We start from the raw sequence: 16,655 nt of genomic DNA, 5'->3' as shown, positions 1-16,655 counted from the left end.
CCATATCCTAACCTAATTTCTTATAGTCCAAACTCAGCTTACATGTCACTCTCCTGTTCGACCCCTCTCCGGTGGGCTCCCTCAGTAACCTGTATGTGTACAAGTCAGAGCAGGAGTTATGCTGTGCTTTTCTATATCCCAATTAGTACAGTTTGCTCTACGTATTTCTTCCAACTATCATAGTTGAAGGCTTTGCTTATCTGCCTTCAAATGTTCCTGTTTTCTGATAAATATATTTAAAACTATAATTTTCCCTCTAAATACTGCTTTGGCTGTGCCTCAAGAATTTTGACATATGATGATCTCTTTAACCTCAGGATTTGGGGGACTATTTTTGGTTTTTTGTTTATTGATTTCCAGGAAATGGAAAATTTTTAACTCTTTCATTGTTATTGATTTTTAACTTTATTGCATTATGATCATAGAACATAGTCTGCATGATATTGACTCTGAATAAATTAGACCTTTTTTATGGCCTAGATCATGGCCAATTTTAATAAACATACAATATATGATGAAAATGTACCTATTCTCTTTGTTGGATATAAAATGTGATATGTATCTATTTTTTCAGGTTCATTAGTCATGTTATTTAATTCTTCTATATCTTTGCTTATTTTAAGTCTGCTCTGTCAGTTGGTGTCCAAGAGAGCTGTATTAAAATTTCCAACTACCCTACTCAAAATTGTAGTCCAAGCACTTAGTACAAGTACTAGATGAATATAGTCTGCAGTTGAATAAATGAAGATACTGCCATGACTTTCTTGATACTTAGGATTCACCTTATCAGAAATACATCATTTAGAACCCAAATCAACTTACCTTTAGTTCTGACTCACCATGCTCTTGGCCACTCCAGTGCCCCTCCACCAGAGAAGAAGGGTGACAGGATGGACAGAGACCAAGACTTTGGAAAGGGTCCATGCAAGAGACGGATGCTGATGCTTAAATGTCATTAACTTTGTGACAAGTCTTTCATTTGTCAAAGTGCTTTCTCATGCATTGGCAATTTGGTTTTAGCTTCATGCCAGGACCACCAGGGAAGTAAGTCAGGTTTTACCATCCCAGATCTACAGCTGAGAATCTGAAGGACTAGATTTACTCTAGGGTCACACAGTTAATGACAGAGAAGCCCAGTTCAGCGCTCTTTTCACAGCAGTAGGCAGAAGCCCAATCACTGCTTTAAAAAAGTAAAGGGCATCTTATTCTCAAATGTGTTTGAGAATTTGGTGATTTCCCCTTCAATCATTTGTTATCACAAGAGCACGCTAAATTGATAACAAGCCTCGACAAGAATATGGAGAAAACTGCTGATGGGAAAGTAAAATGATGCAGCTGCCATGGAAAACAGTCTGAGTCAACATATGACCCAGCAATTCCACTCCTAGGTATATACCCAAGAGCATTGAAAACACATGTTCACACAAAAACTTACACATAAATGTTCATAGCAGCATTATTCATAATTGCTAAAAATTGGAAACAACCCAAATGTCCATCAATTGATGAATGCATAAAGGAAATGTGGTATAGCCATACAATGGAATATTGTTCAAACATAAAAAGGAATGAAGAACGAATATATCCTACAACATGCATGAACTCTGAAAGCATCATGCTCAGTGAAAGAAGGTGGACACAAAAGGCCGCATATTGTATGATTCCATTTATATGAAATGCTTGGAGTAGGCAAATCCATAGAGATAGAAAGTAAATAAGTGGTTTTCAGGGGCTGGGGGGAGGGAAAAATGAGTGACTGCTAATGGGTATGGATTTCTCTTCTGGGTAACAAAAACATTCTGGAATTAGATAGTGACAATAGTTGCGCAATCTTGTGTTTATACTAAAAATCAGTGAACTGTGCACTTCAGAAGGGTGAATTTTATGGCATATGAATCATATCTCAACTTTGAAAAAGGATGTGGCAAATCAGGAATCATAGATCTGTGCTCTAAATCCCAATAAAAAATTCCCAGGAAGCAGGACAGCATACAAGAGTATGGACTTTGGAAAAAAGACAGAGCATATTCATATCCTACACTTCCAATTATGACCTCCAGAACTTGAGCATTTTATTTAATTTCTCTAAGCATCAGTTGTCTCACCTGTAGAATGAAGGCAATATTACCTACTTCATGAGCTGGGTGTGAGAAGTAAATAATAATAACAACTGTCTACGTAAGACAGCTGATACTATGCCCCACCTTTAATAGGTATCAATAAATGACTGCTACTATCATGATTACTTTTATTATTACTATTATATTATTTTCACATCTTTCAGGTCTTTCATATCCAATAATTTTTAGTACCATTCTTATTCAACACTTCTAATAACAGATATTGAATGTTTCCAGTCTCTCTGAGCACAATCTTGGCGAATTGTTTGGAAGATACGGCTTAAAGGAAAATCTATTTTTCATATACTGAGATATCTACCCTGCCTGTTCCGTGAAGTGAATGATAATTAGCAAAACAGCTGCTGAAAAAGGTCATGTGAATTCATTCAATACGTTGTTACAAATAGTAGAAATGCTTGCCCGTTGCGCCCCCTTGTGGAAGCTCAGGGGAACTACCTTTATTCTAGCAATTCGAGCGTGGTCCTCAGATCGCCAGCATGAGCATCGCGTTAAAGCTTATTAGAAATGTAGATCTCGGATTCCATCCCCTAATCAGAATCTGCATTTTAACACTCTCCCTGGGTGATTTGTACGCACATTAAGTTTGAGAAGTACTGGCTTAGACCATATAGTAAACACATTTTTTTTAATTCAGGAGATATTTACTGAGTGTTAAGTACTGTACCAGAAACTGGAAGTACTAAGGTAAATATAATTGTTTCCATAAAGAAATTTGGGATTAAAATCTGTAATAATGGTGCACCTTAAAAAAGTGAATTTTATGGTATGCAAATTATATCTTAATTTAAAAAAAAAATAAAAGTGTGGCAAATCAAGAGCCATAGATCACTGCTCTGAAACCCAGTAGAAAAACTCCAAAGATGCAGCACAGCACACAGGAGTGTGGATTTGGAAACTAATGAATCATGTTCAGATTCTACCCTTCTGATGCAATGAACACTCTAGTGGAGTCCTGCACAAAGTACAATGGTACACGGAGAAGAGAACAACTGACTGTGTGGTGGGAAGAAGTAAGGAAAGCTTCTAGGAGGAGGTGGCATTCAGATGGACTTTAATAAGTAAGAGTTCACCAGGTGGGGAACGTTGGGCAAGGCATTCCAGTCTGAAGGAATGCCGTGAGTAAAAGCACATACTTTCAAAGGCGTGTGATGTGTTAGAATGCCAAGTCCTTGGTGTGTCTCTGATGGGCTGAGTGTTGACAAAAAGGCAGTTCCATCAGCAGGATTGCATTATGGGAAATTCTCACTTTCTAACCGATACATTTCTATAAGTTTGAAAAGTTAACGATGAAACAAGACAAGAATAAGAAATGTCTAAAATTAATTGTCTAAACTTCCACCTTAACCCTTAAAAGGAAAGCAAATTACATGCAAAGTAAGAAGAAGGAAGGAAATAATAAAAATAAGAGCAGAAATTAATAAAATAGAACATGGTCAAACAAAAAAAAATCATTTACACCAAAATCTAATTCCCTGAAAAAAAATCAATAAAATTGACAATCTTGTACTCATACTGATCGTGTTAAAAAGAAAGCAAATACAATTACCAATATCAGAAATCGGGGGACAATACTATCAAGTTTACAGTCATTAAACGGACCACCAGAGAATATTATGAAAAGCTTTTTGCCAACAAATTCAACTTAGATGAAATAGACAAATGTTTTGAAAGATACAAACTAACAAAACTGTCTCAAGAAGAAATAGGAAATCTGACATCCCAATATCTGTTAAAGAAAATAAATTTGTAATTTAAAATCTTCTGCCCAAAAAACCTCCGAACTCAGATATCTTTACTGATAAAAGCTATCAAGCACTTGAGGAGGAAATGGTATCAATTCTACACAAACTCTTCCGGAGAAGAGAGGAAGAGAGCACACTTTCTGGCTCATTTTATGAGACCAATATCACCTCGATACCCAAACCAGGCAAACATATTGCAAGAAATGAAAAACTGAGCCCAATATGCTTCATAATATAAACACAACAAACACAAAAATAACAAATTATTAGCAAGTTGAGTCAGGCAATATATAAAAAGGATAATACATCATGGACCAAGTGTTTGAATAATTAACGTTTGAAATTCAATTATTGTGTTTCACCACACTAACAGATCAAAGGAGAAAACCCATATGATTTGCCTAATAGACGCAAAAAAAAGCATTTGACAAAACTTAACATGAATTTCTTATAAAGTTAGGCATACATGTACCACAGACTCAGAAATTCCACTCCTGGCTGTTACCCAAGAGAAATTAAAACATACGTCTACACAGAGACTAGGATGCAAATCTTCACAATAATTTTATTCATAGTAATCAAAAACTGGAAACAATGCAAATGTCCATTAACAGGGGAATGGATAAACAAACTGAAGATGTCAAAGGGGACTGTTAGGCACCAACTCAAAGACAAAAGCGGGAGTGTTACTCAGGCAGTCAGAGAGGCCACGGCGGGTGCGACACCGGCTATACAATTAAAAACTACTCGGCAATCACAAAAACAACCTATGATCCAGCAATATCACGGATGAAGCTCAGCATTCTTACGCTGGGTGAAAAGAGCCAGACATGAAAGAGTACATACTGTATGATTTCATTTATATGAAACTATAAAAAAGACAAATCTACGGGCCGGCCCAGTGGCATAGCGGTTAAGTTCATGTGCTCTGCTTGGGCAGCCCAGGGTTCACAGGTTCAGATCTCAGGCACAGATTTAACACTGCTCATCAAGCCATGCTGTGGCAGTGCCCCACATAAAATAGAGGAAGATTGGAACAGATGTTAGCTCAGTGACAATCTTCCTCAAGCAAAAAGAGGAAGCAGATGTTTGCTCAGGACCAATCTTCCTCGCATGAAAAAAAATCTAATCTATCGTGACAGAAAGCAGATCAGTGGATGCCTACGACCAGGAGAGGGTGGAAAATTAACTGAGAAAGGACACAGGGAACATTTTAGGATGGAGGAAATGTTCTATATTGTATTATTTAGTATTGATTATGATACTGAGTATACAGGTATATAAATATTTCAAAAGTCACCAAATGTACACATGAGATGGGTGTGTTTTAATACGCAAATTATACCTTAATAAAATTGATTTTTTTTATGATTGTACATCAATGGGGGTTTTCATTGGAATAAAAGAAACCGTCTTTGGAGGGTCTTTCAGTTTCTGGGTATGAATTTGAACTGGACTGTGGAATGTTCCGGCATCACTGGTGAGGTCAGAGAAGCCTGTCTGCTGGTGACAGTTTGAATCCTAACAGTCATAACGGTGCAGTGGGCACAGACAGTGCTGCCAATGTTGCCAATTCAGTGAAAACGCGGAGGTCTCAAAGCACCGGGGGGGGCTTTGACTTACTCTCTTCTACCTGGGTCAATCACAGCAGTTCCCTGGGAAGCAAGATCTGCCTGGCTACGTGGACAAGGGGATCGAGTCTCCAGCCGCTTCTCCAGGAGCCCCTTGGTGCTGTTGCTGGCCCTGAGGTGAAGAGGGATGAAAGAAGCATCCAGAGGCAAGGAGAATATAACTTTAAGAGATGAGAGTCTCGTCTGGGGGCACGAAGCTCTCTAACGAGGACTGTCTTTCTTAGAGAGGAAGTAGGAGAGAGAACCCAGGGTTCATGGTCAGGATAAAGGGCGGAGAGTCACCAGCACTAGCATCTTTAATGTCTTTCCTATGGGACCCAAATGGCCTGAGGAAGACAGACTCTACGTGTCCCGGTTCCTACCTTCTCAGAGCTTCCCTCCCGAAGCTGCCTGGGCCTCGCCTCTTGCCTAGATTACTCTCTTCAGAGATGGAGATGCTGGTTCATCTGGGTTCTTCTCTATTCTTTCCCATTTCCAGTTCTTGACAGCCACCTGTGGTCATTGGCGTTAGAAGGTGACCTTAGAATCAGTTTCACTCCCCCATTTGACTGGGAAGGAATGTAGATTCCTGGGAGGTGACCTCCAAATTATGAATTACAGAACTTTAGATCCAAACAGACCTGAGTTCAAAGGCCACTTCTCCATTTACTATCTGGATCAAAGTGGGCAATCCCTGAAGGTCTTTGAGCCTCCTTTGCCTTAACTGTAAAATAGATATGATGACTCCTACATCATGGGCTCGTCCCAAGGACTACACAAGACAGTGTGCACACAGCACCTGAAGGGATGTACCACATGGTAGGCCATCAAAATGGTCTTCGGGGGAGGGGGAGTGTTGCATCTTGCTGGGCAGATTGCCACCCTGGACAGACCTCACTGCCTTCTCCAGCCTTTGCTTCTGAATAGATGGACTTCAGTGTTCATTCTGGCTCATTGCTCATTAGTATCTTTTTCCTTCTTTCTTCTCTCTTCTTTTTTAAGTAGAGGGATCTGAGCACTTAGTGGTAGTTTTCTGACCCACCAATACCCTTTTCCAGCTTTATAACCGATGGTGGTAGTGGTGGTGGCAGAGGTGGCAATAACAGCCACAGTAATAATATCGTGGACATCCACTCCTGCCTACACAGGCAGCCTTCGCCCTCTTTAGAAGTAGCAGAGGGCAGGGAATGCAACAAGGCAGCAGATGGCCACAGTCTCTGGCAAGCTAAGCCCACCCACCGAAACCACTGGAGCAGTGACTGCCACCATCTCCCAATCCAGAGCGTTCTTCCCACCATGGCGTGGGCAAGGACAGACTAGGGGATGAGGTTTATTGTCACAGGTCTCAGCCATGCCTGGAAGAGAAACTATAGGCAGGTACATGTGCAAGAGGCTTTCAGACTCCAGACCCAAGACATCCATTTCTCTAGAGCTCACACTCTTCCCGTGTAACCTCAGTAACAGGCCCCTTCCAACCCCTTCCAACGCCACCCAACCCTTCCTCCAGGTGGGGCTCAAGCCTGGAATATTGTTGACTTCATCTGTACCGGCTTTGCTCATCAAGACTTCATTGGCATAAATTGGCAACTCAAAACTCGGGCAACCAGAAGGGATGCTCAGGCCATCTGTTCTTAACCAAGACCCCTGGGTCATATTCCACCAGTGTCCTTGGCTCACTTCACTTCTGTGGTCACAAGAAAGCCAGAACTTCACAACCTTCTACCCAAGTACATTTCATGCACTTAACTACTAAAACCTAGTCAATGTCCGTGTTGTGATACCATAGGTTCATCTTATGATTGACACTACTCTTCAAATAACATCAACAATGGCCAACGCTGATTGGGCACTTACATTGTCCCAGGAATGGTGCTAAGCAAAATGCATGACCTCACTTCACCCCACAGCATTCTATGAGGCTGTTGTCATTATTATCCCCACTTCACAGATGAGGAAACTGAGGCTCTCCGGCTTTGAGTCACTGGCCCGGCTAGTAAATAATAGAGGAGGAATTTGAACCCAGATCTGTCTGTCGTTATTATTCCCACTCCCACTCTGTCAGCACTGACTATAAAGCAGAGGGAAACCTTTTCTCTTAGCCCCTATGCTGTGGGCACAGCTTTTTGGTGATTGGGACACATGCTGTCCTGTTAAGACACAGTCAGACAAATGTCCTTCTCTGTGTTGACAATGTGGCCCTACCCTTCAGGTCCAAAGAGGAGTCTCAAGAAACAGCTTAACCTGGTAGTAAGTTACTGCCATAGAGAAGAGGAAACTTGTTGGGTTTCACACATTGCCATTTTCGGTCCATCTTTGGTATCCTGATGCATGATGGTGATGATTCTGTTTGCCAGGCGCTGCAACTGGCTGGGCTTTGATCCTAATGGCATCACCCGGTCTCTGAGCCCCGGAGAGTCGTGCTGAGGATCTAGTGGGGCTCTCAGAGTCTTCTGCCTCAACTTTCCTGACCGCGCTGATTCCCCCATTCCCCCAGACAAATCTTGGGGGCTTCCCTGGGGTGCTGGTACGAGCATCAGGGAGAAAAGTCTTGAGTGCTTTCCTGGGAAGAGGCTGCACACCATCTACAGGCCCCCGGAGGCCCCTCTGTGGGGCTGGATTTGCTGGGAGCCGGGAGTGGGTAACAGAGGAGTAGGATTTTATTACAGCGAGACCAATGATGTGCTTCCTTATTCAGAACCAAACGTCCTACTGAATGGTGCAGGGTCAAAATGGAAGCGTTGAGGAAATCCGAGGGAGGCGAGGTGGTGTGAGTTGGGCCGTGGAAAGGGCTTCAGCAGCAAAGAGCTGTAAGCCAAGAGGCGAGATTCAGATGAGAAGGACACGCCTGGAAGAGGACAGATTTTCATCTGATTGTACTGAGTACGGACCAAACGGGAGAGGTTGGAGGTATGATGTGTAGCTGAGGACCCCACGGGAGCCTGAGCATCAGAGCAGAGTGGGCCTGGAATGAGGGAGAGGAGGCGGTGGGGAGCAGAGCCGCGCCGTGAGGGAAGTGGCTTCTGAGGAAGACCAAACTCACAGGCTGTGCTGGGTAGAGAGGAGGCAGAGAGGCTGGCAGCAGGAGTCCACTTAGGAGTCCAATTCCGTCACCCAGTTCCAACAGGTGGGCTTTTCCCCACACCCAGCAATTCTCTGACACCAGCTGGGTGTCCTTCCATTCAATTCAATTCTGACACTTTCTGCCTGAAGATAGCGCCAGATCCTACAGGTTAAGGGCTCAGTCCTCCAGGACTGTCCCCTCCCTGCCTCACTTTAGATGTCAATCTCAAGTCTAGGTTGTCACCTGTGCCTCTAACTGACTGTCTATATACTGGAGGTTCCCTCGACCCCTCCTTGGGTGTGGGTTTGATTAATTTGCTAGAGCGGCTCACAGAACTCAGAGAAACATTTTATTTACTAGATTACTGGTTTATTATAAAACGATATAATAAGGAAGAGCTAGATGGAAGGGTAAGGTACAGGGAAGGGCACGGAGCTTCCATACCCTCTCAAAGCGTGCTACTCTCCCCAAGTTTCCAACCCAGAAGTTCTCTGAACCCCATCCTTTTGGGTTGCTATGGAGGCTTCATTACATAGGCATGACTAATTAAATCATTGGGCTTTGGTGATGGAGGTCAGGGGTGTGGGACTGAAAGTTCCAATCCTCTGATCACCTGGTTGGCTCCCCTGGCAACCAGCCCCCATCCTTAGAAACTTTCCCAAAGTCACCTCATGAGCATAACAAAAGACACCTGGATCACTCTTAACTCTAGGAAATTCCAAGGGTTTGGGGAGCTCTGTGCCAGAAACGGAGTGTAGACCAAATATATATTTCTTACTATAAATCACAATATCACAGGAGGAGGCAATAGCATCATTGTGTCACCTGGTCACCGAGGCCTAACGCAGAATCCAACGCAGATCCCAGCCTTTGGGGACACACTAAAGGTCACCTGCAGGCAATGGAGCCGGAGTTGACTTTTGGGGATTTAAGAGAACGCTGAGCTGTGAAATCTTGTCCTTGCTGAGCCAGGCTGGGAGTTCGCTTTTAGGTTCACAGCGAAAGGCAGGAAAATGAGACTTGACCTTAGGATCTTCCCAGGCTTTCCACTTCTCTTCCCTACCCTCTTCCTGGACTAGCACCTTCACTGATGCCTTAGGGCCTTCAGACCAAAGGCGAGGGGCCTGCAGCAGATCTTTGCGTCCTGCCCTGTGGACAACGCCTGGGAAGCAGGGACCTTTCCCCAGCCTGCGGTGTCACATTTCCTTTTCCTCAAGCAAGACTCACTGGACGTGGATTCCAACACCACTCACCTCCCGTTGTCCCCTAGGGTCTCATTAGAGTTTGCCAGCTCTGAAGACACCTCTCAGAAAAGAAGCCTGCCCAGAACTGAGCATCCTAAGATTGCCGCCTCCTGAGAAAGTCCTTTGAGACACTCTTGGCCACCCAGGAAGCCTCAAGCATCAACGATACAGAAGCCCATTAACTTAGATCTTTCCAGGCGGGAGCCTGTGTCTCGGAAGGAACCCCCTCCCTGCCCGCCTCCGAATCCAAGGGCTTCCTACTTTCCTGACAGTTCCTGGTGGCTCCACCCTGACCTGCAGGTGTGGAGTCTCAGGACTGTGACAGAATAATTTGAAGATGTTTGCTTTAGTGTTCACGGATTTGAATAGGCCTCTGAGAATAGGAGCCAGTCTCTACTGGGCACTGCTGCCTACAGGCACGATTCTTTCTACTTACCTCCCCTGGGTGAGGTCATTTAACACTCCCAGCAAGGCTGAGATGGGAGGCTGGTACCATTCGCCCCAGGTTAGATAAGAGGAAACTAAAGCACAAAGAGGTTACCTTGCTTGTCTGAATTTACAGGGCTAGGAAGTGAGAAGGGAGGCAAGATTCTGCCTTCCTCTAGAGCCCAGACTGTTGACACCTATTCTCTGTTGGGCTGTCCAGTATGGCAGAATCCGCTAGCCGCTACCGTACTGTTTTGCATTTAAGTTTAAATTAATTAAAATGAAGAGAAATTAAATACCCACTTCCGCAGTTGTAATAGTCACATTCCAAGTGCTCAATAGCCACGGATGCCTATTGGCTATTACATCAGAGAGTGCAAATATGGAGCATTTTCACCCTTGTGGCAAGTTCTCCTGGACAGCCTGTAGTCTGACACTTCTCATTTACACATCTGGGCAAGGAGGAAGGTCACTGCCTCGCCTCACTGCCAAATCCATCACTAAAATAGCCCCAGATGCTTCTTTAGGAAAGTGTGACCCTGACTTGTCTTTCTTTTCTTGCTGCCAGCTCTCTCCAGTCTCCAGGAACGTGGCAGGAACCCTCGCCACTAAGACACACGGAAGGAATGAGGTCTGAGTACTAAGAATGTGCATCCTGACCTCCTCGCACACGCATTGGCCATCCAACAGGAAAACTGCAGTGAGTGAGGTCCCCAGCCGTAGCCCCAGGCAAAGGGACAGGTTCACTCAGCCTCAGCCTGGACCTCACTGGCTTTTCACAGGAATCAGAGTGCCCTCCTGGCCCCCAAGCCATGTTATGGCCAATTGTCGCTGGAAACAAGGCCTCTACCAGCTTCTGGGTGTTCAGAGGCCAAGGAAGGTCCAGTTTTCATAAAGCCCTGGATTTCTCTTGGCTTCTCTACACTCAGAGCTTGCGTCTGGAAAAGAAAGCTCATTCTCTGATCAGCTACCATGTGGTTTCTTTGTACAAATAAACTGCTGAAGGAATGTGCCCAGCACGTGGCCTTTTGGCCTCCGAGCAGTGTTTAGCCTGGGCTGTCCCTGCCCTCAGAACCACACTCCCCAAGGATATTGAGTTCCCTTCTCATGAATCTCGCGCTCTCAGGACCCGGCACAGAGGGTCTCTCTGCCCTTGTCTCTGCCTGCGCAGCCTCAGCCCCAGTTCACATCCTGTCCACTTCTAGCCCAAACACGGCCTCCTGACGCCACAGCTTTGCCTGTTGGCTTGGGTCCCACTCAGCCTGTTCTTCTGTGACCCCTCCCACTCCAGGGGCATGAGGCGAGGGGGCAGGCTCTGACTTCTGGCTGTCTGCCAGCTGATCTATCTTCAAGTAGAAATCAAGATGCCAAAGCTCTTCCTAAGCCAGTGTTGCGTGCACATTTCAAGCCCCATGCTGCATCCTGACCACGGTCTTCTCTTTTCCTTGGGTAGCGTCCCTCGCAGAGATGCTGGCTGCATCCTTTCCTCTAGGTTTGCTCCTTCATATCAGACTCACTGTCAGACGGAAGATTTCCAATGGACACATCCTCCCTCCAGCAAGCTTCTCAGGGAGGGACTCTTCCCATGGGACTCTAGTCTCCCTCTCTTCAACCAGGAGGTTGGCACGTGCGCTACCATTTGGACCTGCAAACAGTAGGCATTAGGGACCCTTTTCCAGTTTGATAATACACAGAAAGCAGACAAAGGCTTGTAGGAAGAACAGCAGAAAGAGGACAATATTGTGAAGAAATGTTGACTGGAAGGAGAAGTATTTGCAAAACATTTGCTAAAGAGCTGTTGTCAGTCTACGTTCATAACGGGTCTATTAGTGTAAAAACTGCCCATGCGAACAGATAAGAGAAATTTCAATGAAAACTTTGAAAAACGGGCAGAATTTATGAAAAGGCAATTCTCACACGCATGCACAGGCACACACACAAGGTCACTGAAATGTCCAAAATGGAATATGTTCAATTTCACTGATAGGCGGGGAAATAAAATTTTAAGTAACTGTTAGAAGCCAGTTCTCACCCATTAGATGGGCAAAAGTTAAAAACAGTGATCGTTCCCAGTGCTGGCAGGATGTTTTGCCAAGAGCTGTGAAGGGTCTGGAATGTTATCTCCCTTGCACAAATTTTGTACTTTATATATGTGGATACTGCAGAAACACAAGGCCGTGGGTCAGGAGAAAGAGGTCTTTATTGATATGACCAAATTCATGGCCAGAGTAAATTGCAGTGTGGCTCTCTGACACACAGGCAATGCCATGAGTGCTGATAGAAATGCTCCCGTGAGTAACAGGTTTCACTCCATACACAAGGGATGGAAAAAAGGCATTTCACCTATTTGTACATGGGAGAGAGGCTGCCATACCCCTCCTCTCTGGAGAGGAGGGAGGAAAACCCTTGCTCCTTGGAGAAGGGATGGGAAGGATCCTGGATCCTCACTGGAACCTTTTGGAATGTAAAAACCTCTCTCCAAGGGCCAGCCAAGCCCAGCGTCTCAGGCCTTCACAACCACGAGATGTCTCCAAGGGCGGGACTTCTTCCCTTTTGAGATGTAAGTACCTAGGGAGAGAGCCGTCCAGTGTTCCTGGTACTTTGGAAGCTTACCTTAGGGATCTAGACCAAGTTATAATCCTTTGTCCCTCTTCGGGACATAAGAGAAATTTTATTACCCTTTCAGATTAGCAGAATTAACAAATGGTTACAGATCTAATTCTCACCGCGTGTGAAAAGCAAAATGTGCCTAGGAGAAATGACGGCCTTCTCTGTCTGTGCCACATACATTTCTCTGACTCAGGAGGCTATGGCTTTTTACAGGAGCACTGAAAAATCCAGAAAAGGTTGCGCTTTGCTGATAGAAACATGAATTGCTATAGCTCTTTGGGGAAGTAACCCAGCAAATCTATTCTGACCACACGCCTTAATACTCCAGAAAGCCCACTTTGTGCAATATAACAGATAGAAATGAAGCACAAGTTCAAAAAAATATACGGATAAGAATGCAAATTTTCAGGATTGATAGAATCGGCCACAAATGGAAAAAAATCAAAATGCCTATCAATAGGAAATGTAGTCTCAGCTGTTGAAAGAGTCATACTATGAACTATAATGTTGTGGGGCTTTTTAATGTTTATTCTATGTCTTGACCTGGAAGAATTTCCATTACATACTTAAAGGAGAAAGGCAGAATGCAAGAGATAGATAAAATACGCATTTTGTAAAAAAATGAAAAACGCACACATGTAAATGAAATATACGTACATGATTATGCAACGATGGAGAAAGATGGGGAAAGACAGACTTTCAATATTAATTGCCTTTGGGAGAGTGGGGATGGGAAAGGGAGGAGGAAGGTAAAGTACAAATGCAACAAAAAATAAAAATATGCATAGCTCAATATCAATGGAAAATTTAGCATATAAAATTCAGTGATTTACTTACTATAAGGACATACAAATTGGATCTGCTCATGGCCAAGCGCTAGAATAGGATAGGAACAAGTGGATATATTTTATTTGGGGAACTCAGATTTATGCATTCACTCAACAAATATATTGAACGTCTACTCTGTGCCAGGCACTGCTCTTGTCCCTAGGGACACAGTGCTTGACAATATCCTTGAAGTCATGGGGTTTACTCTCTAGAGGGGAAGATAGACAGTGACTTATGGTCAAAAATAAATGCATCAGAAAATGTCAGGCGGGCAATAGGGCTACGATGAAAAATGAAACAGGAGAAGGACCAGAGTGATGGGGTCGCTGTTTTCAACAGGGTGAGCAGGAATGGCTGCTCTCTGCCTGAGCAGGGGCCTGAAGAAAGTAGAGAAGCCAGAGCTGCTGTCTCTTCCCCCCTGGGAAGCATCATTCAGCTCTCAGCCTCTCCTTTCATAGCTTATTTCTGAGCCCTTTCTTGGAGGATCCCGTTAGTAGAGCCCCAAACCAAACACAGCACTCTTCTGCATGGTCTGTCTAGCAGGGGGTGGAGGCAGGGAGGACGTCCCTCCCTTTCCCTGGAAACATACACCATGTCACATGGAGCACGACATTGTCCTGGAGGCAGTCAGATGGCAGAGTGGCAAGTCTGCAATCCGGGGTCAAGCATTCCAGATGCAACTCCTGGTCCTCCGACTTACTAGCTGCATGACCTTGAGCAAGTTATTTGACCTCTCTGTGACCTTATCCATAAAATGGGGGAGCAGAACCCTACCCACCCCCACAGAGATAATACATTTTAAAGACTTAAATAGCACCTCAAACATAAGAGCTAAGAAAAAAATAGCTCTCAATGTTATTGCTATTACTACTTGTTATTGCTACTGCTGCTAACCTAAGGGTCAGCCCTCTTAGCGTTGACTCATGTTGAACTTGTAGAATTTTGAGGGCCTGGTTAGAGCTTACAGACTGTCACACCTCTTCTCTTAGAACTTACCTCCTACTGGCAGGGAGGGAGGGGGAAGAGGTGAAGACAGGAATGAGACACCACTGCTTTGAATGTTGGAGTCTGGGCAGGCCTCTCCGAGGAGGCGATGTTTGAGCTGAACGAAGTAGGCAGACAAAATGTTTCATGATTAAGAACATGAGTTTGTATAAAAAAATATGTACCCAACTTGAAGATGCTTTAGGATTCACTCCTAACAAATCAATGGAAAATTTTCCTACCTGTGGAATATTTGTCATATGATAAATAAAATAATTTGTTTGTGTTAATGTCCTTTTTTAATGTTTTTCTGTTATCGAAAATATCAACATCAAGGGCCAGCCCTGGTGGCCTAGTGGTTAAGTTCGGTGCATTCTGCTTCAGCGGCCCAAGTTCAGTTCCCGGGAGCAGACCTACACCACTCTTCTGTCAGTGGTCACGCTGTGGCAGCAGCTCACATACAAAATAGAGGAAGATTGGCAAAAGATGTTAGCTCAGGGCAACTCTTCCTCAGCAAAAAAACAAAAACAAAAACAACTTCAATATTTTGTATGTACTCACAAAATAATGTTGCAGATGATAAAAATATCAGAAATCATTTTTGTATGTTATTGAAATATATAATCTCATCATAACACATTGGTTCATAATTAAAACTTGCTTTTTTTATGATGTCAGAATTTTTAAGCAGAAAAATCTCTGGAACTTTTGGTATAACCCTATCATAGAAAACTGATTCCATGTTTATTATTATGGTCACTCATTATCACTTTAAAACAAGCAAATTTTTGAAAAATTTATTTTTTAGATTTTTGAAAACTGTGACTTATGATCTGGAGAATTGCCAAGAATTCCAAGAAACTCTCACTTAGGGTTCTTAAGTCCCTAAGATAACTATCAGGAATTTGGAATATCTGTCATTACTTTCTAGTACAAGGAGAAAGACAATAACATATGGAAAAAATGACTACATAAAATATCAAGTAGTGTTAAGTGCTTTGAAGAAAAATGAAGCAGGATAGGGGGCTAGAGAGAGGTGAAGAGTGGCTGTTTAAGTAGGGTGGTCAGCAATGACAAAAACAAACACATACAGACAAAAAAAACGGCATGAAGAACTCATACAACTCAACAACAAAAAAGCCAAACAACCCAATTAAAAAATGGGCAGAAGATCTGAACAGACATTTTTCCAAAGAAGATATACAGATGGCCAACAGGCACATGAAAAGATGTTCAACATCACCGCTTATTAGGGAAATGCAAATCAAAACCACAATGAGATTTCACCTCATGCCAGTCAGAATGGCTATTATTAAAAAGACAAGAAATAGCAAGTGTTGGCGAGGATGTGGAGAACAGGGAACCCTCATACACTGCTGGTGGGAATGTAAATTGGTGCAGCCACTATGGAAAGCAGTATGGAGATTTCTCAAAAAATTAAGAATAGAAATACCATATGATCCAGCTATTCTACTTCTGGATATTTATCCAAAGTACATGAAAACATTAATTGAAAAAGATATGTGCACCACTATATTCATTGCAGCATTACTCACAGTGGCCAAGACTTGGAAACAACCTAAGTGCCCATCAATGGATAAATGGATATAGAAGATATGGTATATTTACACAACAGAATACTATTCAGCCATAAAAAAGGTGAAATCTTTCCATTTGTGACACCGTGGATGGACTTTAAGGGTATTATACTAAGCAAGATCAGTCAAACAGAGAAAGACAAATACTGTATGACTTCATTCATATGTGGAAGATAAAAAACAACAACAAACACATAGACACAGAAAATAGATTGGTGGTTACCAGAGAGGAAGAGAGGAGAAGGGAGGGCAAAAGGGTAAAGGAGCACATGTGCTCGGTGACAGATGGCAACTAGACTTTTGGTCGTGAACACAATGTAGTCTTACACAAAAGTTGAAATATGATGTACACCTAAAATTTATATAATGTTATAAACCAATGTGACGCCCATAAAAAATTAATTAATTTAA

At 43.2% G+C, this 16,655-nt stretch overlaps 1 long non-coding RNA gene across 1 annotated transcript; it reads left to right on the top strand.

Moving 5' to 3' along the window:
* Positions 1–5,409: 5,409 nt before the first annotated feature.
* Positions 5,410–14,936, top strand: LOC111770561 (uncharacterized). Its single transcript, XR_011432564.1, has 4 exons — positions 5,410–5,660; positions 8,189–8,400; positions 10,793–10,924; positions 11,678–14,936. It is a non-coding gene; the product is annotated as an uncharacterized lncRNA (long non-coding RNA).
* Positions 14,937–16,655: the final 1,719 nt, after the last annotated feature.

The sequence above is a fragment of the Equus caballus genome, chromosome 25 (assembly GCF_041296265.1).
Source record: "Equus caballus isolate H_3958 breed thoroughbred chromosome 25, TB-T2T, whole genome shotgun sequence".
NCBI classification, from domain to species: Eukaryota; Metazoa; Chordata; class Mammalia; order Perissodactyla; family Equidae; genus Equus; species Equus caballus.
Note: the sequence above shows the minus strand (reverse complement) of the source record. Positions and strands in the feature narration are given on the sequence as shown.